Genomic DNA, 27,445 nt, shown 5'->3' on the forward strand with positions numbered 1-27,445 from the left:
TATTACGCGGCGGAGCCCGTCACGCTCGTGTGAAGCCGGCCTTATTTTACTTTTCATGTGCTGCTTTTTAGGCAGATACATGAAAGTGCTGCTGAATATGATGGTACTACATAAATAAGATTAACCCCTTAGTAATCACTCATGTGTGTTTTTTTTTACAGCTGTCATTAATGGGCTTTAAACCTGAACATTCATCTTTTTTAAGGCTGTGGCATAGCTGACTACTGATAGCCAGGCTCCAGCTTTAACAGCCAGGAATGAAGAAACATCAGATCCTGGCAGTTTAACCCCTTACATGTCATAATCAATAGCAACTGCAGCATGTAAGCAGATAGCAAGGGGGAAGGGGGCTCTTTCTGTCACCCATGGGCACCCTGCAGTATAATATAGTTTATTTTGCTTCATGATGAAATGCCATTGTTCATCGATTGTGAAATTTGTCATGCCAGTGCTTCCATACAGAGTTGAATATTAAATAAACATCTCTCCATTTAAGTTGATGGAGCTTCAAAAAAGGATCCAGGAGATGTCTGAATATTTTACATTCTTGTGACATACATCTTATCTATTATTATTTGTATCTTTGATATGTAAGGAAATATTTATAAAAATAGATATGAAAATAAAAATAAAAAACACTGTAGCCTAAACAATATCTACAAAACATTGTGCTGGATGTAAACAAAATCATTCATATTTCATTTTAACTTTGTACTTTGTGTTCTTTTCACTACTTTTGTGTGCAGTAGTATAGGTGCGACAAAGGAGTGAGCCCCATTCTGTTGGTGTAGTTGGGTCAGCAGTTATTGTTTGGGTTATGCTAACAATTGTTTACTTGTGCAGGTCCTGGCATGTCTCCCTTGGCCATGGTATTAGTGTTCTCTGCCCCAGTGCGCTGGTCACATCAAAGGTTGAAATAACCCATTACCATACTTTGGAGAGACAAGGGTTCTATGGTCCCATTGAGCAAATAAGGATGCTTAGTCTACCCATTCAGGGAGCAGTCTCTGTAGGTATAAAAAGTAAGCTGTGATACATTAACCTGGCTGTGGTTTCTAGCATTACTGCTGTATTTGATGATGCCATGAGGAGTGCTTTGTTCAGAAGGCTCAGAGAGGTTGCATGTGGTGATTGCTGGAGTGACAGCAAAGCCCTGGAACCTCTCAGTCATGAAAGTGAGGAATATCAGTTGGTGGGACTGACTGAATAGCTGAGCAATAGAGTGCCTGTTCCCAGGACCCACTGAGATGTATCTGCCTGGCTGATAAGGAAGGAAAGCCCTCAGAATCACATCAGGCCTGAAACTGCAATACAGTGACTGTGTTGAGACTTTGCTTATTAACTGTCTGCTTAGTAAAGACTATGGGGGAGATTTATTATGACTGATGTTTCATATGCCAGTCTAAATATTATCCCTGTCAGCACACACCTCTTCATATATTAGGCACATCTCAGCTCCTCCATATGCGAGCACAGAAATCTATGCCAAGTAGGAGCTGGAGTAGATGTCTGTTATAAATTATACATAAACAAGTAGGTCCAGGGTGGCCACACTCCCTCCTGACAAGGTATGCCACCTTTTTGGGAAAGTGGCATAGAGCAGCGTACCTGTCTAAAATTTGCAAAAGTTTTGCACAGGCTGTGCTTGCAACAAATGTTGCGACTTATGTACACCGAAAAATGAACGATAAATATCCCCCTGTCACGTTAAAGCCAGCACATGGTCAAGTCTTTGACAGCACACCTTTGTTTCTGTGGGTTCTATCCTGACTAGTTAGGGATAAAATCTGTGCTTATAACTTCAGGTTAATTAGTCCTGCAGCTGTTAGCGAGATGGGGCTGGTGATTGACAGTTCTGTCAACCAATCAGCTTCTCCCTCCTATATAATCCAGCTCTTCCTGGCTGGGAGCTGATGATGATTTTCAGTGTTCCCTGTGCAGTCAGCTTGCTCAGAGCTCCTGTATGTCTGACTCTTGTGTTCGGGTTTGTTCTGTGTTGTATCTATTTGTCAGGTATCCTGTTGTTCTTGTCTTTTAGTTTTTGTCAGTCTCTGTTCATTGGTTGTCTGTACTTTGGTTCCCCTTGGACCCCCGACCTGTCCTTGTGAAAGAAGTGGGGTCGTTACTTTCAGAACGGGTGCTCTGATGCAAGGTGGGTTCAGTCTGAGGGGGTTCAGAGTGCCTAGCTCTGTTCGTTTTTCTCATTTCTGTTCGTCCTGCATCTAGCCACCAGTATAGCAAGCTTACATGTCTGTTCTGGCTGCCCTCGTACCAAGTGACCTCAGGTTTTCGTTGGCAGTCCAGGACAAACATAACACCCCCTATGTGTTGTTGACTGCAATTGGCATCCTATTTTTCTCTATAAAGTCTCTGATATCTCATGATATGGAACCTAAGGATCAGATGCAAGAAAGTGTTAGCATATTGATTTTCCATAGTGCATTGATTAAAAGAACTTGTGCGACTCAATATGTTTCTTTCACACAGAGTCATAATTAGGGTTTCTTTCACCCAGGGCAAAGATTAAGTTTGCTGTCCTAGCCCTGTATTTAAATATCATTGACAAGTGTCAGAGTCACTTGTTGGCACCCCATAGGCACCCAGGATGTGTCCCATCGGCACCACACTGCACCCTTGATTTCACAGGGGAAGGGGCAGGATAATAGGTCATCTTTAAATAAATATACAGAAATATGTAAACATTATGTAGCCCATGTTGAAGGTCAATATTAACTGACAAGTACAAAAGCCTAAGGTGATAACTGCAGAATAAAATGAGAGAATCATCGCGTTTGCAACATACACAACAATCGTACTTAAATGTGCTGGGAAGCATTTTTTAACAAACCAAGTAAATATGCGCTTCTGTTTTTAGACTGATTTGTTTTTTATATGATATGCATTTGAAGTATCTTAAAACAAAGATCTAAACATAATTCTTTCTCATTTTTCTTGGGATAAAAACATGCATTAGTGACAGATCTATCTCACAGACAGTTATTCCAGGCTGCTTCAGTATCCTTCTGTTGTGTTGCTATGGCGACTAGAGAGGCAGAAGTAAGGGAGAGGAAATCATATATTGCCCAGCATTGCCATTTTCTTCTTAATCCATATGATTGAAGGAGTAGAAAGTATGAGAAATAATTATTTACCTTTAAACCTCTTGTATTTCAGGCATAGAATTATTTCCCATACTCTTATTTTCCTGCAGCCTTTCAAACTTCATAGATTGTTTACAGCTATTGCTTTAAGAAGGTTACAAGGCTTGTATGAGCTGCCTTATGTAGAAGTCTTATAACGAGCTCATACAGCAAACCCCACCTGAGAAAGCCTTTGTAATGGTAAGCATAAGGCCGGCTTCACACTGGGAATAGGCATTCTTGCGATGCGAGAGTGAGTGAAAACACAAGATAATAAAACCAATGATTTTCAATTATTTCATTCTCAGTTGCGATGTCTTCACTCAACCCTCGCAGCGCTAAGAAAAATCTGTGCTATCGCCCATTGTTTTCAATGGGGCCAGCAACAGCAGTGCCAGCCCCATTGAAAGCATAGGAAGTACATCGAGCTCCCCTGAAACACCTGTGACAGCTATGGCAGGGGATTCCTTCATGAAGGAATTCTCTGTCACAGCAGTGGCAAAGATCTACGATGCGATCCCATTGCTGTCAATGGGGCCGCCACTGCTGCCCGCCCCATTGAAAGCAGTGGGTTGCAGGCAACCTCCGCAGCGCTGATTTTTGGGGAAGGGCTTGGAATATAAGCCCTTCCCTGAAAATCATCCCTCGCCGCAAAAAAAAAAAGGAAAAAGTTAAAAAAATTAACTCACCTAGACGTGATGTCCAGCTCTTCTCTCCGTCCCCGGCAGTCATCTTTTGGAGGCCAGGGATTGAAAAAAGGCCAGGGATTGATCACAGCGCTGTCTCTGATTGGCTGAGCGCTGTGATCAACGAAAGGCATCTCCCAGCCGTCACTGAATGAAAGCTGAGCGCTGCCTGTGATTAGTCACAGCGCTCAGCCAATCACAGGCAGTGCTCAGACATTCATCAATGTATATATCATATGTTTTGCTAAAGGGGTTTTCCCACTAACATAAATTATCTTAATAAGACTAGGCTCACACGGATGGGTTGGATTCTACGTGTGGATATCTGCAGCGCAGAACCTGCACATAATTGTGGAAATGAAGTGAGTATGGTTGTGTATGCCATCGGCTTTCTGCGCGAATGTAGGTGTATGGACAGCGTATTATCCATGTGGAAAAATACTCACAAGCAAGTGATAACATCAAAAAGAAGCAGAACATCTCAGTCGACTGCCCAGGCAATATATTAATTCCCTCTCTCTTTCTCTCTCTCATCCAGGCTTTTGTATCTGATCTCCTAGTAAGTTGCGAGCAAATCCACGCCAATATGCAATGTTAATTATGTATGCACTGCGCATAACACCCATCCATAGAGATAATTGGAGCCCACACGTGCAGAATCCATTCTAAAATAGAACATGTTGCGATTTTCTTGCACTCGCAGAATCCACATTTTTTACCCACATGTCTGAGCAAACCAGCACATGGAATTTGCAATTCAAATCCAGTCCCATTTAGATAGGACGACAGTCATCTAAATCAAGGGTCCCCAACTTCAGTCCTCAGGGACCACCAACAGTTCATGTTTTCAGGATATCCTATGGTAAGAACATCTGTGGCTATGTCTAAGGCATTGACAATAATTACATCACCTGTGCACCTGAAAACATGACCTGTTGGCGGTCCCTAAAGACTGGAGTTGGAACACTGGTCTAAATGACTGTCCGTGTGCTGACTTCACTGCTGGGTAGCTAGCGCTCCTGCAAAGTGTTTAAACAGGTAGATCACCGGTGGGTTCTCTCTGGCTTCTCGTTCAGTGCTTCACATCCTATGTGAGGTGCTGAGTGGGGAGCATTTACAGTCAGAGAGAAATTAGAAATGATTTTCATGTTGGTGGAAAGTGAGGGACCAACAAACTGTAAATTAAAAGTGCACAATGGCTGTGCATTTAGACGTGACAATTATCGCACAAATTCATTGTTTTGAATGGCCCTAAAAATGGCCCTTAAACAACTTTACTATTTACACCTTGTACAGATACTCTGTTTTCCGGAAAGTAAGACCTACTCTGGAAATAAGCCCTACCCTGATTTTTCTGGATTTTCAGGGAGGATTTCAATATAAGCCCAACCTTGAAAATAAGCCCTAGCTGCATTACATAAAAAAAATCAATACATTACCTAGCAGGCTCAGTCCGGGTACTCCCTCTACTCTACAGCGTGCTTGCTGCAGTTCTCGGTCACCCAAAGAAGATTGCTCTTTGATGTTGGGATTCATAAATCCCGCCTTAAAGAAATGATACCTGTGATTATTTCTCGAGCGCTGCTCAGCCAATCAATGCTGTGCCCGATGAACCAATACGATGGCTGTGATTGGTCCATTGAGCACTGTCAATCAATGCAGCGCTCGAGAACCAATCACAACCATCACATTGTGGAGGCGGAATTTATGAATTCGCCAATCAATGCCGTATCTCAACCAATTTATAAATCCCGTCTCTGCAACGTGGTGACTGTAATTGGCTCACCAAACCCCGCATTGATTGGCTGAGGAGCGGCTGAGAACCAATCACAGCCATTGCCCTGTCTGTCCCTCTAATAAATGAGTTTCCCACTACCATGACCTTTCTAGCCTGCCCTGCGTTCCCTTTCCCCTTCTTACTGGAGCAGTTATCTCCCTGGTGTTCAAAGGCCATTTCATGCTGCAGCAATGCTAATCTGCAATGGCATCCCTCTCATCTGCCCACTGTGCAGACTTGTTGGGGTGTGCCAGTTCAGGACTAGCCTTCCTGACACTCTTCCCTCTACCCATCCTTTTATTTGTCACCCAGCTAGTTGCCTATTCATCCTTCTTTCCTATACTACCATCCACCCCACATCTAGCCCTGTATGTGCCTGCTCAGTGAGCAGCAAATGACTTTCCATGATGCCAACTAGAGATGAGCGAGCACCCAAATGCTCGGGTCCACGTTATTCGAGTCAAGCTTTTCGTAAAATTCGAGAGCTCTACTCGAGTAACGAACCCCATTGACTGCATTTTTGTATGTGGGACGCCGGGTCCTGAGCTTTTTTTTCCCTTTCTTTCCTTGGTTCGTTCTCTCTCTCTCTCTCTCTCTCTCTCTCTCCTCTTCTTCCTACCAGACAAAAAATTTGCTAATGACGCATGCTGTGTCGCGGCGGGGAGGGGCCAAAACAGGCACGTCACAGCGGAAAGGAGCCAAAAGCTGGGCTGGGGTCGAACACGATTTGATGCTCGTTCGAGTAACGAGCACCATCGAGTACACTAATACTTGAACGAGCATCAAGCTCGGCAGAGTATGTTCGCTCAACTCTAGTGCCAATGGATCTCAGTGTTGCAAGCTGCGCATTTAGACCCAGGATCTGGGCGTTTCCAAATGTGCAACATGCTCACATTTCGTACAGTACAAAGTGCTCATTCAAATTCTGTTGAAAAATAGATTGCCTTTATATCATAGGCTCAAATAGTGCAAACCTTCAACCCTTACGTGTGTTTCCATGGGAGAGATTTATTCAGACTGGTATTTCATATGCTGGTCTTAATATTATTTCTGCCAGTGCATAATGCTTCCTGCGCCTTGAAGGAAATCTATGCAAACTAGGAGTTGAAGTAGATTTCTGCTCTAATTTCTGGCCTAAATTATACATAAATGTTTTGCTCTGGGGTGGCCAGACCCCTCCCAACAAGCCATTGTTTCTTTTTGGGAAAGTAGTGCAGAGCGGCATACCACTTAAAAAAGTCTTACAATTTTTGCACAAAATTGTGCAACTTTTTAAAATCTTAGTCAATGTCCATACTATACATGTCAGTACATCGATGGTACAGCACAGTAAACCTTCCATTAGTTTATATTGCATTTACAATGAAAGTTAACATCTATGTGTAGATAACACAGGATCACAGCATTGCGGATAGGGAGCTCACCTGCTCCCCCTCCCTACACAATAGCAAACCACGTCTAGAACATTCTTCTATACAAGCCAGTAAGTCACGACTACACTACAGGTTCCTATGATGCACATGATTGCTGTAAAGTATATCTCCAAATGCTGTTAATAGTCACTCAAAAAAGATGACTGCCCTTGTAATCATGTATAGAGAACAGGAAAAAAATCTACTAGACGTAAATGGTGAAAATTTCAGCTCACATATATGTCCATCCATAGCAGGTGTAGATTTAATTTCCTCATTGTTAGATGGGGGAAAAAATTAACCAAATGCTGTTGAGGGGAGTGCATTAAAAAATGTAATAAAACTCCCTTTGTTTCCTCTAAACCACCAATATTGATAAATGTGAAACGCTGATTGTATTCAGCAAATAATCAGCCCCATAATATCAGGTTTATTTTTTTTAACGAACACCTTTTTGCGCTCCATCACTTTCCATCAGCAAAACAAAATAATTTTGTTTGTGTTTATATAAAGGAAAACTACGGTACGAAAAGTAACCAAGCTTATTTTTCGTTCAGAAATTAGAGCTTGCTGGGCCCCCCTACCTAAGTCTATTATGCATTGTAGTCAACCAAGGTACATTTTTTAAAGTGCTTCTTAAAATAAAGTTGGAAATGAATAGTTAATGGAAAATCTTTTAGATGCCAATGTGCTGAGCAGGTCAAATGGCTAATAGGCATAAGAGCATAAATCTTTTCAAGAAAAACTGGTACAGCTCCTCTAAGATCCTATAAGGGAATATTCTTTTTCTTTTTTACTTCAACCCACGACCTTCAGAAAAATAAGTTCCACTCTGAGCGAGTTTCTTTGATAACAAGATTCAGGCTTCTAAAGACTAGTACAATACTATGTGGGAAGGAAAACAGTTGTCTTATTCAAAACCCAATCAAAAACTTGAAGGAAGTAAAATAAAAGGAACCAAGGTCATCATTATTTCCTTTCATTGTTACTTGCCTTCAACTGCTTGCTTGAGTGTTTTATTGCATCACTTTATTCACCTTGTAGGACAAGCAGCTTTCATGCGAAATGGTAGATATGTCAAATGACAATTGACCGTATTCACTATTCACCTTGCAAACAGCAAACATCTCGATGCCTGATTGACCACCAACATGCAAAATTATATGCTTTGCTTCCTATAAAAAGTATTAACTCTGTTATATTGTGCAAGAATATTAGATCTTGGAGGTAATTAAATTTCAGACAATGATCAAAAGAACAAGGTTTTTATGAAATAGGGATCTAATCATAAAAAAATGAAGGCATGGTTTAGCTGGTGCAATACTCATCTCACATTATTGGCAACGCAAGGCTTCAGTCTTTACTGAATACAGATCAATAATAAAGTCTGTTACACCACCTGAATATACGTGTATATAGAATTCTGAATATTTTATGTTTGATTCTGTACATGTTTGCCCAACTTTATTTTAGGAGATTTGTAATAAACCAAGTTATTAAAAAAAATGTATCAAACATTAACCTTTTCCAATCCAATTTTGGATACACTGTTTCCTAATAGGCTTTCTCTTTTTGCTGTTATGCAACTGTATAATCTACTGGCTAAAGCCATTGTGTGTGTGCCAGAGAGGCTCTGAAAGTAGAGTGGCTGGCAATAGACGGTAAGAATACCCTGTTGGATGTCTTCTGACATTGGAGCTGTACAAGCTTCAATCAGAGTGTAGGAAGACGTCAGACAGTGGATTAGAAAGGGTTAAAGACTAAGAAATTACTTATTAACTAAGCTTTTGGATAAAAAAAACTCTTAAAAAACCTTATAAGACCATAATGTGCAGTTTGGAATTAGAGGGATATTTCCATCTTGACTTTTTATGGCCAAGATTAAAAAATCTGGAAACTCTGTTCTGACCACCTATCGGAAAGAGCTGGTTTGGTAGCTTTCGTTGAAGTGAGTAGGAGCTTCGGAAACTCTGTTGCACAGCGCAGTACACTATTTTAGTTACTTGGGGAGTGCTACATAGTGCTACAGTGCTTCCGTAGCCCTTATTTATTTCAAAGAGCGCTACGGAAACATCACTGTGCTTAGTGCTCAGCTCTCTCTGTAGGCCCTGATCGAGTGGCCAGAAGCAATGGTAGCAGTTTCCCATCTCGAGCATGAAAAGCCAAGATGGGAATACCCCTTTAAACTGGCAACTCTTACGATCGTGTCAAATATAGTTTCCTTTACAGGGAGATATTTATTACTTCTGATCAAAAGAACTCAGTATTAAATAAAAAGATTTCCTTAGAAATGATCAATTACATGTTTTATCCCTTTTATCTTCTTCATCTATTTTTGGAACATTTGGGAGGACTGAAAAGTTTTAACAACCTTATGTGAATATTAAAAATTCCATTGCAAGTTTAACTATTCTATGAAGAAATAAATGTCGTTTTTGGTAGTTGACCGATGCCTGAGGTTGCCAACAGCTTAATGCTTCCTGTGATCTACATGACATTGACAAGAAGGACAAGTATGGACCCATGCCTGAAGTTTCCAGTCATAAATTACCTTTTGTCTGACTGACAGCTTTCATTTTTCAGTTGGTCACTTGATTGAGTGTCTAAAATCACAACTGAGGACTGGGAGCATCAATTCTAGGGTCAGGAAGATTCTAGGTGTCTTCTTCTTGAATAGCTATCCATCATACTTCTATAAAATCACCCTAGGAGTGGATAAGCAACATGTGCAACCTGGGTAATTGCACAGAGGGCAAGGAGATAAGAGGGTCCACTGTTACCATATAAACAGCTTAATGTTGTCGGTTTGACTGTGTCAATGAATTTCATACCTCAAAATTACTGGTGGATTGCTAGAGAGGCATATAGGGGTACTTTGTCCTGAGCTATGTGAGAACAAAGGGTCCACATACTGTTGTTAACTGCAATCCTCTGTGATCTCTGTCCGCCTTTGAATTACTCTACAGTATGGGACAAGCACTTTACCTGCTCTATAGTCCTCTATGAACTCTCTTTATAAGGGTGTCTTCACACAGGCGAGTGCAATATTGGTGGGAGTAACTTAGACCAATATTGTACTTGTAAAACTACGATTATGGGTGTGAGCATGGTGCATTTTTGCTTAAAAAAAAGCATTGCATCTATGTACTTGCAATTTTTACGTGCATGAAAAAGATCACAAGTGCTTTCAATAGTTTTTAATGGTAAAATTTGTATTGCACTCACATGACAATCTCATGCCATGTGAGTGCGATGCAATTTTTCTAAAGATCACACAAGAAAAAATGGGCGATTCATTACTAGGAATCTCCTAAAATTAGGACATACAGCGATTTTACAATCTCACATAATTGCTACAAGTGAAAAATCACTCATGTGAAATCAGTGATATTAATATACGAGAGTTCCGTCCAAATTGCTACTGAATGGAACTCAAGTGAGAAACTCACTTGTGTGAATACACCCTAAAAACTTTTTCTGTTTTTACAAACCCAGATTAAAAAACCCGGAAACTCTGTTCTTACCACCTATCGGAAAGAGCTAGTTTCCGTAGCTCTCATTAAAGCGAATAGGAGCTTCGGAAACTCTGTAGCACAGCGCACTACACTGTTTCGGTTACTTGGGGAGTGCTACACAGTGCTAAAGTTGTTCTGTAGCCCTTATTCATATTGTAGTGCCCCAGAACATCATTCTGGACCCCTCCATAATTGTCATACATGTCTGTCTTATGTGGATGCACTGTGCAAATCTGTCATGTCTATTTTCTGTATGTATGTTGCACAGCTGCAGCGTCTGAAGGGTTACCCCCTTAAAATCTGGTCTGTCAGCTCTGCTGCATGCTGAATGTATCTATCTTACAGTGTCATGTGGTGCAAGTGAGGTTATAAATTTGAGTGTCTGAGAGCAGGAAAAGGTCTTTTTTAGAGATGAGCGAGCATACTCGTCCGAGCTTGATGCTCGTTTGAGTATTAGGGTGCTCGAGATGCTCGTTACTCGAGACAAGCACCACGCGGTACTCGTCTCGATTAAATGAGCACTGACCAATACAGCCGGCTCCATTGAAAGCAATGGGCTGCCGGCGATCGCGGGATGAATTGTCAGGAAGGGCTTAAATATATAAGCCCTTCCCTGCAATTCATCCAGAAATGTGTAAAAATAAAAAAAATATATATACTCACCTTGTCCCAGCAGACGGAGTTCAGCGCGGCCGGCCTGCAGTGGGTGTGAAGGGGGTGTGAGTCAGACATGCCCCTGATTGGCTCAGCTCTGAGCCAATCAGAGGCAGATCTCACTCACACCGTGAGTGAGTGTTGCCTCTGATTGGCTCAGCGCAGCTCTCAGCTGAATGACAGCAGTTCAGCACCACAGTGCAGGGGACAGCAGGAGAAGACGCGGATGTGCCCCGGCAGCTGAAGGGAGGTGAGTATCTATTTTTTTTGTTTTTTAAATCACTTTTAATTCATTTCCAGGGAATGGCTTATATGTAAATCCCTTCCCTGAAAAAGAATTCAGGTGTGCCAGCGGACCATTGTCTTCAATGGAGTCGCCGGCAGCAGCAGCGGCTCCATTGAAGAGAATGCCTGCATTTTTATTCTTTTTTACACTAAAATCCTTCTTTTTCAGGTAAGGGCTTATATTTTTAAGCCCTTCCCGAAAATTCATCCCGCGCTCGCCGGCAGCCCATTGCTTTCAATGGGGCCGGCTGTATTGCCGGCTCCATTGAATTCAATGGGCTAACATCGTTCTGCTCTGCCACAGCTGTTACACCTGTGACAGAGGAGAACGATCGTTATGCTGACAGTGGGGGGGGGGGGTCTCACTCTTGCCACTATTGTGGGTTAATAGTGAGACCTCGGAGCCCGAAATGCAGCCCTGCATGTTGCTCCTCGCCTGCCCTATCCATTTCTCTGTTTTTTACATGACTTTGGTGATTTGCTAAGATTTTCACAAATGAAAACCTTAGCGGAGCACCAGTCATATACAAAAATGCTCGAGTCGCCCATTGACTTCAATGGGGTTCGTTACTCGAAACAAACTCTCGAGCATCACTGAAAGTTCGACTCGAGTAACGAGCACCCGAGCATTTTGGTGCTCGCTCATCTCTAGTCTATTTCTTTCTGTGTTGGAGCAGGGTTCCATCTTACCTGCTGCTCGGAGCCAACACAGAGCCACTTGGGAGCACCATTAGCTCCCGTGTTGGTGATGATGGAAGAGGAGGAACGGCCCCCCGGAGTGCATGGGGTGTGGATGTAGAGGAGTGAACACTGTCCAGGGAGAGTGAGAGATAGAGCAACCCAAATCCTAATTGCTACTACACCAGGTACCGATTCACATCAAGGCAGTTAATTTTCCCTGTGTGGCCATGCGTAAATGGATTACCACACAGAAATACGTGATTTCAACACCCACGCGGAGAATGTGTAGGATGCATTTATTCTAAGTCTTCTGCTAAGTAATTGAATTTTGCCAGAGAGTATGTTGAGAGGATGTTGTTTTCTTGCCTCCTCCAGAGTATATTTTGTGTCAAGAACTGGTGACATATAGATAACGTGGACTATAGGGCCGTATTGTTCCTGTGTACTTTTGCCTCCCAACCTCTGAGCTTCTGTCTGTAACTACTGCCATCAATGTACCTGTAACTACCTGTTTTAAAAAGTTATTCAAGTAAAATTTTACCAGGCCTCAACCGTTCCTGAGGACCCGAGGTACTACACACTTGTCCACTGTTTATTGATCCACCATGTATGAATGCCGGTGTGTGGAACGGTTTGCCATTTCCCTGCAATATCCCACGCAGGAGATTACAATTTCAAAGAACGCTATAGAAACAGAACTGTGCTTAGTGCTGTAAAGATTCAGTTAATTTACTAGTACTTCAGTTTGGCCCCCTGATATCTTATGGTTTGAGTTGTTGCCTTGAAGCAGTAGAGTGACATCAAGAGACAGTGTGAAAGAAACAGAAAGAGAGTGAAGCAGTTGTCTTGTACTACAATGCAATTTTGAAGCAGAATAAGCCATATTGCACTTGTGATGCTACAATCTTTAGAGAACTGATAAAGTAAAGCGGAACTTAATAAGGATTTTTTTTTCTAATCCCAGAATGTGTAATATGAACAAAGCAATACTTATACAGAAGTTTGCCTAGAATGCTATGAATCAGAAAAAAATGAAGGCATGTTTTCACAAGAGAGAAGAAAAGTATTTTAGAGATAATGTTAGTTTTATTCAATCTATCAGATTGGAATAATCATATTATTTGCCTCTACACTACATGCAAGGCAGGTATTAAAACTTTCATACATGTTCAGATATTGTACATATGAATATTGCAGTTTCTGAAGTAGTACGCTCAGTCAATGTGAATGTATTATTAAGTAGAGGATGTGTAATTGCCATCAATATTCTGTCACAGTGCAACTGTCAGCTGCCTCTCTGGACCCTGTGAATAGGCTGGAGGCAGTTAATCGCCAGCTGCACGGTCATGTGCTGTGTGCCCTGAAGATGACTTCAAATTGTAATTCAAGATGCCCAGAATGAGCAGAATATTATCCAGCTCCTATGTGATAAAAATTGGGAACTTTCACATTAAAAAAAAAGATCTTTGTGTAAAATCCAAACCGATGTATAGTTATTAAATAAACTCCACTGTGTTTGCTTGAAATTCTTCAGTCGTTTCTTATTTGTGCATATTTAGCATATGTATTTTTATATAGAGGACGATAAAACTTTATTTCCTGCAGAGTCGATGTTTCTATGTACTGAAATAGCTACAATGATACAATGTGGATACAGTGAGGCTTCTGTTCTGTACATACTTTATTGGTTCTGCTTAGCACCACAACCGTTTACTGCAGAGATTTGAGCAATATTGACTATGGAAATTCTTCATAACTTGAGGCCCTATGAGAAATAATTTGCAATTTGAAGTCTTATGAAAATATGTGTAGCTGGCTCTGATCAGCTGGTTATATACAGATTCGATGCTTTGGGGCTTATGTATCAAAACGTCACACTTCATAAAAATGGTAGGTATCCTTACAGTGTGTGACGTATTTACGAAGAATGACTCTACCAATGATGCCCTCATTTTTTATTCTTGTCGATAGAAAGGTATGTGGCAATATAGTAGGATATAATAGGAGCGTCATGTGACGCACACAATTGCAATTTAAATATCAACATTTTTGTTTGCATGGCTGATAATACTGATGACCACCCCCATAAATGTTTAAAGTATAAGGTTTACTCACAACAAGTTTTTTGTAGCGCACATATAGGGAAATTTTCAATTAATGTGTTTGTAAATATTTTAATTGTAGAAACATCACATTCTGATGGGAGAACCTGCCCAAGAAAAGCAACACTACATACGGCAGGAAACTCTCCCTTAGGTCAGTTTCATATAAGCGCATTACAGCTGCATTTCTGGATCCAAAATATAGATATATGTTGTGGCTTGACTGCAGGGTATACTGACCTGAACTGTCAACATCATATAGGAATCTATGATGGACACAGTTCGGGTCAGCAAACTCTGTGGTAAGGCTGCCTGCACACTGGCATGAAAATTGTGCGAGATTTGTGCGTTGCAGGATGCGCAAATCTCACACAGATATGAAACCTATTCTTTCAAATGGGGTCATTCACATTAGCAATGTTTTCCTACATGACACCGCAATGTGATGCTATGAAGGAATAAAATCGCAGCATGTCCTAACTTTCTGCAGGAGCCCCGGCCCCATTGAAAGCAATGGGAATACTCTGAAGTCCTCTGCCATGGCTCAGAGAGCCGCAAGGGGGATTCCTTCAGCCCTGCAGTGATGCAAGGCTGTTTTCACATGAAAACGTCTTGCATCCACAGGGCTTTCATATTGTGGCAAGTGCAATGTCAGACCGTGAATCGCACTTGCCCATGTGTGGCTAGCACAAGGTCGGGGCACAGGACCGTATTACAGACGCAGAAATGCAGTCGTAATACGCTTAATTGAAACTGGTCTAACTCTTTATAAAGAGGTTCTATGGCAGCTGATGTGTATACTATAAGGTATCACCTACTGCAAATTAGAAAGAAAATCAAAAGTTACTTTGTAGTTCAGTGATCTCTATAATGGCACACAGCCTTATGCTTTCTACTTTTATAGAGCAACAAAAACCCTTATATAACAATTTTTGTAATGTGAACTGCAGTACATAGCACAATGTGGGATTAAGACATGTTCCACGAGTGGCCCTACTGCTAACAAGTAAAAGAGCATATATATACTTGTTTAAAAAGTCTGACTTTGGCTTGAAGGTATGCTGCCTTTCAATAGGTGGCATTGTAGAGGTTTTATTCCTTCTCTCTTATTTGCATATTACCCAGAGGAGCGTGGATGGCCATTTGAGTCTCCTCACTCACTGTCTAAGTGCTCTCCCTAAGGAGAAAAGATAGTGTTTCTATACCCAGGACAAATTCCAGTAGGGGTTGTTGCTACTACTACTACTACTACTGAACGTATGCATACAAAAGACATATACTTTGTCAGAAGAAATCGCTAAATAAATAGCTGTATTATTTCAAACAATACCAATACAGTAGAAGTGATCTTTTCTCTTAATTCTGTGAATCATGGTAAGTTTGTAGTACAGTATGATAATGGGATATATGCAGCATCTGATAAATTCTGCTCTGCTTCATCTGGATGCACTAACTTTTATGTCAGGCAAAAAAAGAGTAGCAAGGACGTATATAAAAACCTCAGCACAACAATATCAATGTAGCCAAAGGAGGGTACTATAACAAACTTTATTAAACACATATGAATGTATAGACACACAAATTTAAAAACAGTGTTCAGACAACACTGGTCAAAGCACAACACAATCACTATAATAAGCCAACTGTGCGCCTCTACCGCACCCCTAAATATGAAATACAAACTGCAAGATTGACATTAGATAACAGAAGCATATAAGAAATCAGGTAATAGGAATCTACATGTGTGTAAGACAAGATAACTGAGATACAACCTAATGAATGCAATGTAGTACTGCATTGCAACAAAAGTACATATTACAACAAAAGTGTGATTGCAGAAAAAGGGATTCATCCCTCTCCCATTCTGACTGCACTTGACTTGGGGTATGTTCTCTCCACATGCTGTATGTTTTTGAGTCAAATGTGATTGTATGGTCCTTCAGCAGCATTACTTGCAGTCACAAGGGAGGAGAGAGAAGAATCCCATGCATATCACCCACTCCCAATTAATAGGGTTCCTCAAGGGTCTGGAAGAAGCCTGTTCATTCGGAGTGGGCGATATGCACGGGGATTCATCCCTCTTTCCCCTTCTGACTGCACCTGACTTGAGATATATGTTCTCTGCACAAGTTATATGTTTTTGAGGCAAATGCAATTGCATGGTCCTTCAGCAGCATTTATTGTATTCCTTTTGTAATAATGATTGCATCAAGGTGGGCTACTCTTGTACCTGTAATATTACATGGCTTAAGTCAGGTCATATTTGATTATCTGCCTTTTTCCTCCTTTTTTCTCAATGACACTTTTTTGTACTTGCACTTTTGTTGCAATATCTGTTGTATATTGTTTATATATTCATATGTGTTTGATAAAGTTTGTTATAGCAATCCTCTTGGCTACATTGATTTTGAAGTACTGAGGTTTTTATACACATACTTTCTACTCTCTTCTTTATTTGACATAACAGTTTTCAATGTGTTGCCTTACAGCACCGTACGTATTGTTACTTTTATTCACGCTGTGCCTGTTTTCTTTCATTGCTATTACAGTAACATTTATGTACACATCCTTACAGCTGCCATCAATAATATAAAACCCTTAAAAAAATAATATATTTTTCTATACATGCAATAATAAAATATGACATCATCCACATATACTTCTAAAAAAAACAATTACAGCTTAATTGCAGTTTACTAGGCTGGGGCATTCAGTACAAACACACTTCCTGAAGAGCCATACTATCACTCAGACACGTTACCTAGAATGATTATCATTCACATTACAAATGTTTACTCAGAATTATAGCTATATCCCTGTAATATCTTTACAGGGATGTCAACAGTAATGTAGGCACAGAACTATGCATTACTTAATTACTTCTAATTACTATGAATATCTTTCCAATTACATCCAACAGTACAGCGAGTACAGAAATCTTCAAGCTGTTCTTTAATTCCTTCCCATGATTACTTATTTAGTCATTGAATACTTACAGGGTTCTTCCTCTTCAGAACAAGACATTTCCATATGAAAATATCAAGGGTTAAAAGTCCTTGTAGGGAAATATTTGCTGATTCTTTGGAGCTCGAAGGCAAGCGGTAAAGTCCAAGAAAAAGTTTTAAGTGACTAGGACGGTAGAAATAAATTGTGTCTGTCCCTTCTATTTAATTACTATGACAACTGGAAAGCTTCAGAAGTCTTCTTCCCTGCAGTTGAAGTGATTGTTATATCCAGTGAGCAAAGAAAGTAACTGATGCCAGAGTTTTCTAGAGGCCAGTAGATATTTGACATTCCAGTACTTGCACACAAGCTGTAAACACATCAGTTCTTCTACTGGAGGACTGCTAAGCATACTGTACATATATGGTTTTCTTCTTGAGTTGTATTTGTAATAGATATACATGGTTATTATGCGCATTGACATCTTTGTTACAACCAAAATGTCCAATTTCTAGTCTTTTTCTTCTAGCGAAAATTTATATTTTTCTGAATTATTTGTCATGTCGGCTGTTATTCTAATTATTATTATGTTTTACCAAACTAAGGATTACAGTATGTGAAAGATCAAAATGTAGGGACCAGTGACAACATCATGTAGGCACATTATAGGAGAAGTTGTTAAGACCGTTGTTCTAAAAGCTGCTTTTAATATGATCTCCATCGACACACTACGCACCGAATATATGAAATAGGCACATTTCGGTACCTCTGTGCACCTGCCTAGAAATGTATGCCAGGTACGATCAGGAGTAGATTTCTGGTATAATTTACACCAGAAGTTGGCATAAATTATACAGACATTAGTCAGGAAGGCTTGGCCATGCCCTCTCATGACAAGCCATGCCCCTTCTTTAAAAAGTGGCATATGATGTTGCAGATAGCCAAAAGTTACCACATTTTTGCGCATGTGGGACTTACGCCAAATTTTGTGACTTTTATTCACCACTTTAAGCATCATAAATCTCACACTTAAAGACCATTTCCTTTGAAAAATTGTGAAAAAATGCAAATATATTGCTTGAGCTATTTGTTATCCCTTTAACTACCATATAGTTTTTGGGCTTTTTACTTTTTCATCTTCCCTGGGTTGCCATGGTAACCATCAGCACCCTGAAATCACATTGCGGGTTGAAGGTGGTGGGGTGCCGCAGGGGGCATCTCATTTCGGCAGATGACTTACATGCCACATCAGCATTGATCGCTAATGTAGGCTGTCAAATGGTCATAGTTGAATCTATTTCCAGTAGAGATGAGCAAGCATACCCGCTAAGGCAAACTACTCGAGCGAGTAGTGCCTTATGCGAGTACCTGCCCGCTCGTCTCTAAAGATTCGGCTGCTGGCAGGGGTCGGGGAGCGGCGGGGGAGAATGGGGAGGAATGGAGAAGAGATCTCTCTCTCACTCTCTCCCCCCCGCTCTCCCCTGCTCACTTCCGCAACTCCCCGCTCTCCCCCGCCGGCACCCGAATCTTTAGAGACGAGCGGGCAGGTACTCGCATAAGGCACTGCTCAATCGAGTAGTTTGCCTTAGCGAGTATGCTCGCTCATCTCTAATTTCCAGTTGTGGCTATTTGCAATAGGTGTCAGATGTGTTAAGCTCTTGACACCCGCTCAGTAAGTAGTGAGCTTGGATCCTAAGCCTATTTCATACTCACTCTACAACTCTGCATTTCATACTCACCCTGCACCCAATGTAAATGTACATCACAGAGAGGAAATAATTAAAAGGGTTGTCTCACAACTTCTATCTATGTGACCTATACGGCCATATGGAGGCTATATAGCATGATCCTCATTCAAGGTCCTGCTTTTTGGCCCTCTGTAAAAGTGATTACAATTATCCTCAGTGCAAAAGGATAATTTTTTATGGAAAACTGAACACTTAAAGGGAGGCTCTATTACCCTGTGGGTCACCTCTAGTTTGGATACAACATGTGATACAGGCAGACATGGAGGCATACATGTTTTGTATGGTATGGCTGTCGAAGTTGGCATCCTTGATGGTCCCATACATGTTTTATTGGCAATAAATCTGGTGACAAGGTAGTCCACAGAAGTGTGACAATCTTGTGGAGACATTCCTGTGACCCCCTTGTGTGTGCGGCCGAGCATTATCCTGCTGGAAAATGCCTCTTGAAAGCCGCCATGAGAGAAACTTAGGTTGGTTTGCAGTCTTTAACCATGGGGTACATAGGTCTGCATAGGAGCTCAATAGTAGGAATAAATCAAGCTTGTCAATTTTCTACACTACGGGAGACACTCATGCATTCTAATATTTTTAACATGTAACAAAAATAGCTTGTAACAATTTGAATCATGTATACAACACACATAGAGAAAAGTGGACGGACAGTCTCTATGAGCCAAAGTTGCACTCTAGTGGAGATGTAGAAAATTGCTCTGCGCATTTACATGTATCATTGTTAAATAATAACGCTTCAAAGGCATTTTATAGTGAGATTCCAGTATGAAGTTGATTGGAAGCTGCTGTAATCACTGTCTCATTGTTCTATTATTATCAAAGCAGTAAAAATACTACTAATTAGACCAAAACAAAATGAAAGACTAGTAGTTAAAGGTGTCAGAAATGTATTAGCAATATGGTGTAATGCATACAAGCTGACAACTGGGAATAGTCATTTAGTCCTTTATAAACCTCTGGATATACGTTTATAATAAACTACACAATGCCACAAAAATCACAAACGCAGTAATAAAAGAAATGTGCCCAACTTTGATGACATCCAATTTTGCCAAAAAGAGGAATAAATATAATTTATAGACATGTTAGGGCTTAGTCACACGGGCACATCGGCGCCCGTGCTACTGCATGTAGGAGACGGCCATTCTTCAGGACGGACGTCTCTCTGCAGCGCCGGAAGAAAGTACATGTGACCGGTTTCATTGCCGGTCATGTGTTCTTTCTTCGGCACTGCGGGGAGTCGTCTGTCCTGAAGTACGGCCGCCTTCTCCCTGCGGTAAGGGCTCGGTCACATGGGCACATCAGCACTAGAGATGAGCGAGCACCAAAATGCTCGGGTGCTCGTTACTCGAGTCGAACTTTCAGTGATGCTCGAGAGTTCGTTTCGAGTAACGAACCCCATTGAAGTCAATGGGCGACTCGAGCATTTTTGTATATCGCCAATGCTCGCTAAGGTTTTCATTTGTGAAAACCTGGGAAATTCAAGAAAGTGATGGGAACGACACAGAAACGGATAGGGCAGGCGAGGGGCTACATGTTGGGCTGCATCTCAAGTTCCCAGGTCCGAGTATTAAGCCACAATAGTGGCAAGAGTGAGACCCCCCCCCCCCCGCACTGTCAGCATAAAGATCGTTCTCCTCTGCCACAGCTGTAACAGCTGTGGCAGAGAAGAACGATGTTAGCCCATTGAATTCAATGGAGCCGGCAATACAGCTGGCTCCATTGAAAGCAATGGGCTGCTGGCAATCACGGGATGAATTGTCGGGAAGGGCTTAAATATATAAGCCCTTCCCTGCAATTCATCCAGAAATGAGTAAAAATTAAAAAAATATATACTCACCTTGTCCCGGCAGAACGATGTTAGCCCATTGAATTCAATGGAGCCTGCAATACAGCTGGCTCCATTGAAAGCAATGGGCTGCCGGCGATCGCAGGATGAATTGTCGGGAAGGGGTTAAATATATAAGCCCTTCCCTGCAATTCATCCAGAAATGTGTAAAAATAAAAAATATATATATACTCACCTGGTCCCGGCAGACGGAGTTCAGCGCGGCCAGCGGCAGTACTCCTGAACTGCTCTGAACAGCTGTGAGTAGTATTCAGCAGCCGGGGATTTAAAATCCCCGCCTGCTGAATGAGCTGCCTCTAATTGGTCACAGCCTGACCAATCAGAGGCAGATTCCACTCACACATCCATTCATGAATTTATGAATGGGTGAGTGACTGCTGCCTCTCATCTGATTGGTCCCGCTGAGCTAATCAGAGGCAGCAGTCACACACCCATTCATAAATTCATGAATGGGTGTGTGAGTGGAATCTGCCTCTGATTGGTCAGGCTGTGACCAATTAGAGGCAGCTCATTCAGCAGTCGGGGATTTTAAATCCCTGGCTGCTGAATACTACTCACAGCTGTTCAGAGCAGTTCAGGAGGACTGCCGCTGGCCGCGCTGAACTCTGTCTGCCGGGGCCAGGTGAGTATATATACATATTTTTTTTTTTTACACATTTCTGGATGAATTGCAGGGAAGGGCTTATATATTTAACCCCTTCCCGACAATTCATCCCGCGATCGCCGGCAGCCCATTGCTTTTAATGGAGCCGGCTGTATTGCTGGCTCCATTGAATTCAATGGGCTAACATCGTTCTGCCGGGACAAGGTGAGTATATATATATTTTTTTTTTTACACATTTCTGGATGAATTGCAGGGAAGGGCTTATATATTTAAGCCCTTCCCGACAATTCATCCCGCGCTCGCAGGCAGGCCATTGCTTTCAATGGAGCCGGCTGTATTGCCGGCTCCATTGAATTCAATGGTCAGTGCTCGTTTAATCGAGACGAGTACCGCGTGGTGCTCGTCTCGAGTAACGAGCATCTCGAGCACCCTAATACTCGAACGAGCATCAAGCTCGGACGAGTATGCTCGCTCATCTCTAATCAGCACCCATCAATTGGCGCCGAAGCGCCCGTGTGACTAAACCCTTACGGTGGTTTCAGAACTGCGTCAGAGATTCCATTGCAGATTCGTTGCAAAATACTGAAAGAAGAAGCGCTGAATGCAGCACTTTTTCTTCTAGCTTAAACCTGGGCAGCTGAGTGAAAAGTGAACGGACCCCATTCAACCACAGGAATTCTCCTTTACAGCTCTCTGAATGGAGCAGGAAGGTGGAAATCCCCAATGCAGGTGTGAAACCCCCCCTTACTTATTGGAAGGTTTACAGTTACTTATAGATACAATTAAGATGAACAAAGAGGTTTGTTGAGTATTAGAACGTGATGGCATTTCCCTATGCTTTACGGACACCTCTTACCAGATTGTAAAAGAGATGGAATGCTGGCATGATGGTTTAACTGGAGTTTATGTACAGGTATTACCGTAATAGTTTTACGGGCTTGGTTTAACTGAAGTTTATGTACAGGTAATAATAGTTTTATGAACTAACTTGGGTTCATTTAATTAAACCACCATAAAACATTTAAGGCATGCTATAATCTTTAACTGCAGATTCTGATATAAAATATGTTCTGCATTATCTACTAAACCAATGTTATAAAATGTATATTATAATATTACTGTCTCAGTAACCTTTAGAAATGTGTCATATAAATATCGTTAAAATGCAATAAAATGTAATAAATTAAATTGAAAGTTAATTAAAAAAATTATTTAATGTAAGAAAGTATAGAATGTATTTTGCAGTGTCTCTTCCACATAAAACCATTTTGCAATAAGGTTTCTCTTCCACATTAATTTCTCATATTGTAGGGGATACCTAAGTGTACAAACAGATTGCATATGTCAAGAATGACCCCCTATCATAATGACTAATATAGCAATTTCAAATATCAAATGTTTTTACCATGTTGCTCTCATCTGTGATAGATTACGATTGTAGGCTACTAGAGATGAGCGAGCGTACTTGTTAAGACAAAATACTCGAGTGAGTATTGCCATTTTCGAGTACATGCCTGCTCTTGAGAAAAGATTCGGGGGCCGGCGGGGGTGAGCGGTGAGTTGTGGGAGTGAGCATGGGGGGGCGGGTGGAAGAGGGAGAGAGAGAGATCTCCTCCCCGTTCCTCCCCGCTCTCCCCCCCCCCCCGCCGCCCCCCGCCGGACCCCGAATCTTTTGGCACGAGCGGGCATGTACTCGAAAATGGCAATACTCACTTGAGTATTTTGCCTTAACGAGTATGCTCGCTCATCTCTATAGGCTACCCAAATATATATTTTTCTGGACAGACTTCAGGGATGCTGAGATAAACATACAAGGATACTCCACAGAGTGCTCCCTGCACCCTTTTGTTTAGAAAAGTAACTAGTTACTGGCTGATTGTTGGCTGCTCATATTAGTGTGCATCATAGATGTAGTAGTAGTGTGGATTTATAGAGGAAGTATTTTGGCTTCTATAGGCAGACTGGGGCTTCTATAGGTGTGTTTATATCATCTCTGTAAAGGGACAAAGACTGTTAGGAAGGAATTATGGTTTATTAGTGACCGTTGTGGAGGGTGGGGCTTATGCATTATTTTCTACAGCGCATTATGCAGTCCCCTTGATGAATAAGCAATTCAAAGTTAAAGTGTTGAATGATAGCTATCTTCATGCAAACATCAAATGCAATGTTTGCATAAATCAAGCATTCTATCACCAAGAAAGCTTTCTTGGTCATCTATAGTATACTGCTTCAACTATAATCTCCCTTTTTGGAGGGTGTAAAAGGATATATGATTTGTTGATATATGGTATGTATTTTTATCAGGATGTGAATATATATATAATCGTAACGTCATAATTTGCATAATTAACTTTTTTAAAAAGATAGAAGCATTTTATAAGAATTCACACAGCTGGATGAAGCGGACTGGATGAACTTTTGCTTAGATACATACAGTTTATCTTAGTTACGATGCACGGAGGAATGCCCTCACTATATGAAGGAGAGAGCTGGACTTTTGGTTTGGGAAGGTAACCATAGTATCACTCTACAAAAAGGTGTGGGCTATAAAAATTCATGAAGAACCATACAACATTGTCACATTTTTAGAGTCTTATAGGATGCTTAAAGTGGATGGTATTTCTTCTTTTTTTATTTATTTAATAGTTAAGTTCTAATACTTTTGTTTGCAGAGCCACAGAAGCTAAAACTAAATTTTTAGAAAAGTTTTACTAAGACATGCTAAGTCTCTAAATCTTGTGTGGGCCAGTCACTAACCCTTGACTGCTGGAGTGTAGTTTGTTCACTATATATTAAATATTGGAGGTAAATGTGTGAATGATTCTCTCTGCACTATCAATTATAGTGGAGACAAAAGTATATGTAACTGCCTCAATAGAAAGAAGTGTCTCACTGAGACAAAAACAAGCAGTTGAGGCAATTTGATTCAAGAATGGTGGCTCTGTGACTAGCATGATGTCTTACAACACTGATTTCTAAATCTAAAACAAGACCAGGGAAATATTTGCATGAATTTTGACACTTCTTTTAACTACTACAGTGTCAATCCATTGGATTCTCCATTGTTAAAGCCCGGAACACCAAAACAGAGCTGTTTGACCGGTGATTCTAAATACATTTTATATATTTGTTCCTGCGGCATCGGAGCATAATCCCTGGAAGAAGTGGGTCTAAAGGCAAAATTGAAGTCAAGTGATGAAAGCTGAGCTCCAAAAGGACTTGATTTAATAGTTGCATGCTTCAATTTTATTGCCATTTGTATGAATAAACACCTTTACAGGAGTTTATGGCCATCTGCCTGCCTGCCTGTTTTTCTTCTAAACAGAAAACGATGGCATGCAAAACTTCATTGTGAATGTGTAGTGCCTAATACTGAATCAACTAGAGGGAATTTCTTAACTTTACAGATGGCTCAGAAGAAAGGACATAACAGCCTTGAAGACATTGCAGGCCTTCACTAGGCCCTGGGCTACCATGACAACTAAACTGCAAATGGCTATCACATCAAGTTACTAGTCAGCCATGTCTACAGTCATCTCTGATCATGGCTGTTGCAGGCAGGTGTATATGTACATCACACATATGTTTGTGCTGGTCTGCTAGGGTCCCGAAGCCTAAACTAGAACTGCCATTTACATAAATGTCCCTTTTAGCCAATTGGGGCTATAATCATGTGATCCTGCTATGCATTTTGAGCAAGTTCCAATAATGTCATGCAGACAGACCCTCCCCTAAGAGCTTTTGTGGCTCTGTGTATGGGTACAGGTATAGCAAAATTTAACTCAATTGTGATAATTTACTGCAACAAGTTATCAAAATGCACGAAAGCTGTTAAAACTCTATTGTAAATGCAAATAAACTGTGTCATAGAACTTTTTCTCACCAACTGAGTGACAAGTTACATTTTGCTACATCCGTATGTCAGCAACTACTTCAGTGTCTGCTAATGTCCTTCAGTCTTAATGGCACATGCATAGTAAATGTGAATGACAGAGACTGACGTAATTGCTGACCTACCTGTACACCAAGCTGCTAAGGCTCATGATTGTTTATTAGGGATGAGCGAACGTGTCCGTTACGGACACATCCGCACCCGGACACCGGCTTTGCCGAACACTGCAGTGTTCGCGCGTAAGTGTCCGGGTGCCGCCGGGGGGCGGGGAGATGCGCGGCGGCGCGGGCGGCAGTAGCGGGGAACAGGGGGGAGCCCTCTCTCTCTCCCTCTCCCCCCCACTCCCCGCCGCACCCCCCCGCGCTGCCACGGCGGCCCCCGAACTTTTTCGCCCGAACACTGAAGTGTTCGCAAAGTTCGGTGTTCGGGCGAAAAAGGGGCGGAGCCGAACGTGTTCGCTCATCTCTATTGTTTATGTGATGTCAGATAAACTTGCTCTAAACAGGAGAACTTTCTTTCTTCTTCTATGCATATTTACATAATAATGCAATCAAGAGCCTAGTTCTGATAGGCAAAACAAGATATTTTTGCAAAAGTAAGCAAATTGCAAATTTAGTCAATGCAACATAGATTGTAATGAATGACCATTTTGGATCTCAGACAACCCCTTTAAGAATAAAGGGTAAATACAGAAGTAAAGCAATACCAAATAAATCCAGATAGATAGATAGTATGAGAAAACTGTATGTGTCTAGCCCTAATGCTCCATTTAGATGGGACACGCTGTCAGGCAAACAATGCCCAACAGCGCATTCCAGTGAGGCTCACTCCTGTGCTGTTACACAGGAGCGAGTATCTCTAGCATCGCTGAAAGCACTGCTGGCATGCAAGCAGGGTGGCCGGGGAGCGATTGCTATTTACATTGAATGATACGTCATTCAGTTTTCCGCATGCAAAAACTGAATGACTGAACAACTCTAGTTCAGTCGCTGCATGCATTTACATGGGGCAACAATTGTTCAAATTCCCATGAGCGCGCGGAAATTTGGACAATTCTGAATGATAATCGTCCATGATAAATAGCCCATGACTGTGATAGTTGACTTAAAGATAAGGTGCCCTTACACATTGACTAAAGTTGATTAAAATTGACAATTGCAACAAAAACGATGAGCAATGTCATAATCTGGAAAGACGTTCTCTGCGTCTGAAATCTTTGTTCAAAAGTTGGACGAAAGATCTTTCATCCACGATCAGATTGATCTTAGAAAGAACATTTCCAGAAAGATCTTACTAGGAAAAAATATTCACAGAAGTATCATTTGTCAATTGCCCGGTGTCACTGAACATGTATGGCAAGTCTGAACATCTGTAACAGCCAATATAGACTAAAATATGTTTATCTGCATCTGCAAAATGAATGTTCACCTAATGATTGTTCATGCCAATGCTCCTCAATAGAGATGAGCGAGTACCAAAATGCTCAGGTACTCGTTATTCGAGTCGAACTTTTCGTAATATTCGAGAGCTCTATTCGAGTAACGAACCCCATTGAAGTCAATGGGAGACCCAAGCATTTTTGTATTTAACCCGCCGGGTGCCAAGTTTTTTTTTTTCTTTCTCTCTCTCTCTTTCTCTCTTCTAGCAAGCCACATACTGCTGTGAACGTGCGGACGCTGGCACGTCACAGCAGGAAGGGGTAATGCGGTGAGGGGTCGAACACGGCGTGGTACTCGCTCAAGTAACGAGCACCATCGAGTATGCTAATACTCGAACTAGCATCAAGCTCGGACAAGCATGTTCGCTCAACTCTACTCCTCAACCTTCAACCTACTTTTATCCAATGTGTATGGCTGTTTTTAGCCAAGATTTGAAACTGATTACTCATGACTCATTATAATTCTGATACATTCCCCTTATTAAGAAATATTATATGCTGTACATATTTGTGTTTGTGCTTTCAAAAAAAACCCCTACTAATTCCAATGTCAAGTATACAAGAATAAATTATAATGCTTTAAAAATTCTATATATGTTATTTACTGTTACAAATTACATTCTGGACAAATATTAATTCTCATTAAGCTAAACCAGTCTCTGTAACATGCTCTATAGATTTATCACATCTAGTTGTGATAACAGATG

The 27,445-nt window shown here is 41.2% G+C and overlaps 1 protein-coding gene across 1 annotated transcript in view; it reads right to left on the reverse strand.

The window, feature by feature from the left end:
* The window catches only part of DMD (dystrophin), a 2,524,637-nt gene that overhangs the window by 2,273,099 nt on the left and 224,093 nt on the right, over nucleotides 1–27,445 (reverse strand). The window lies entirely within an intron of this gene.

Source organism: Eleutherodactylus coqui, chromosome 1 (genome assembly GCF_035609145.1).
Source record: "Eleutherodactylus coqui strain aEleCoq1 chromosome 1, aEleCoq1.hap1, whole genome shotgun sequence".
Lineage (NCBI taxonomy): Eukaryota > Metazoa > Chordata > Amphibia > Anura > Eleutherodactylidae > Eleutherodactylus > Eleutherodactylus coqui.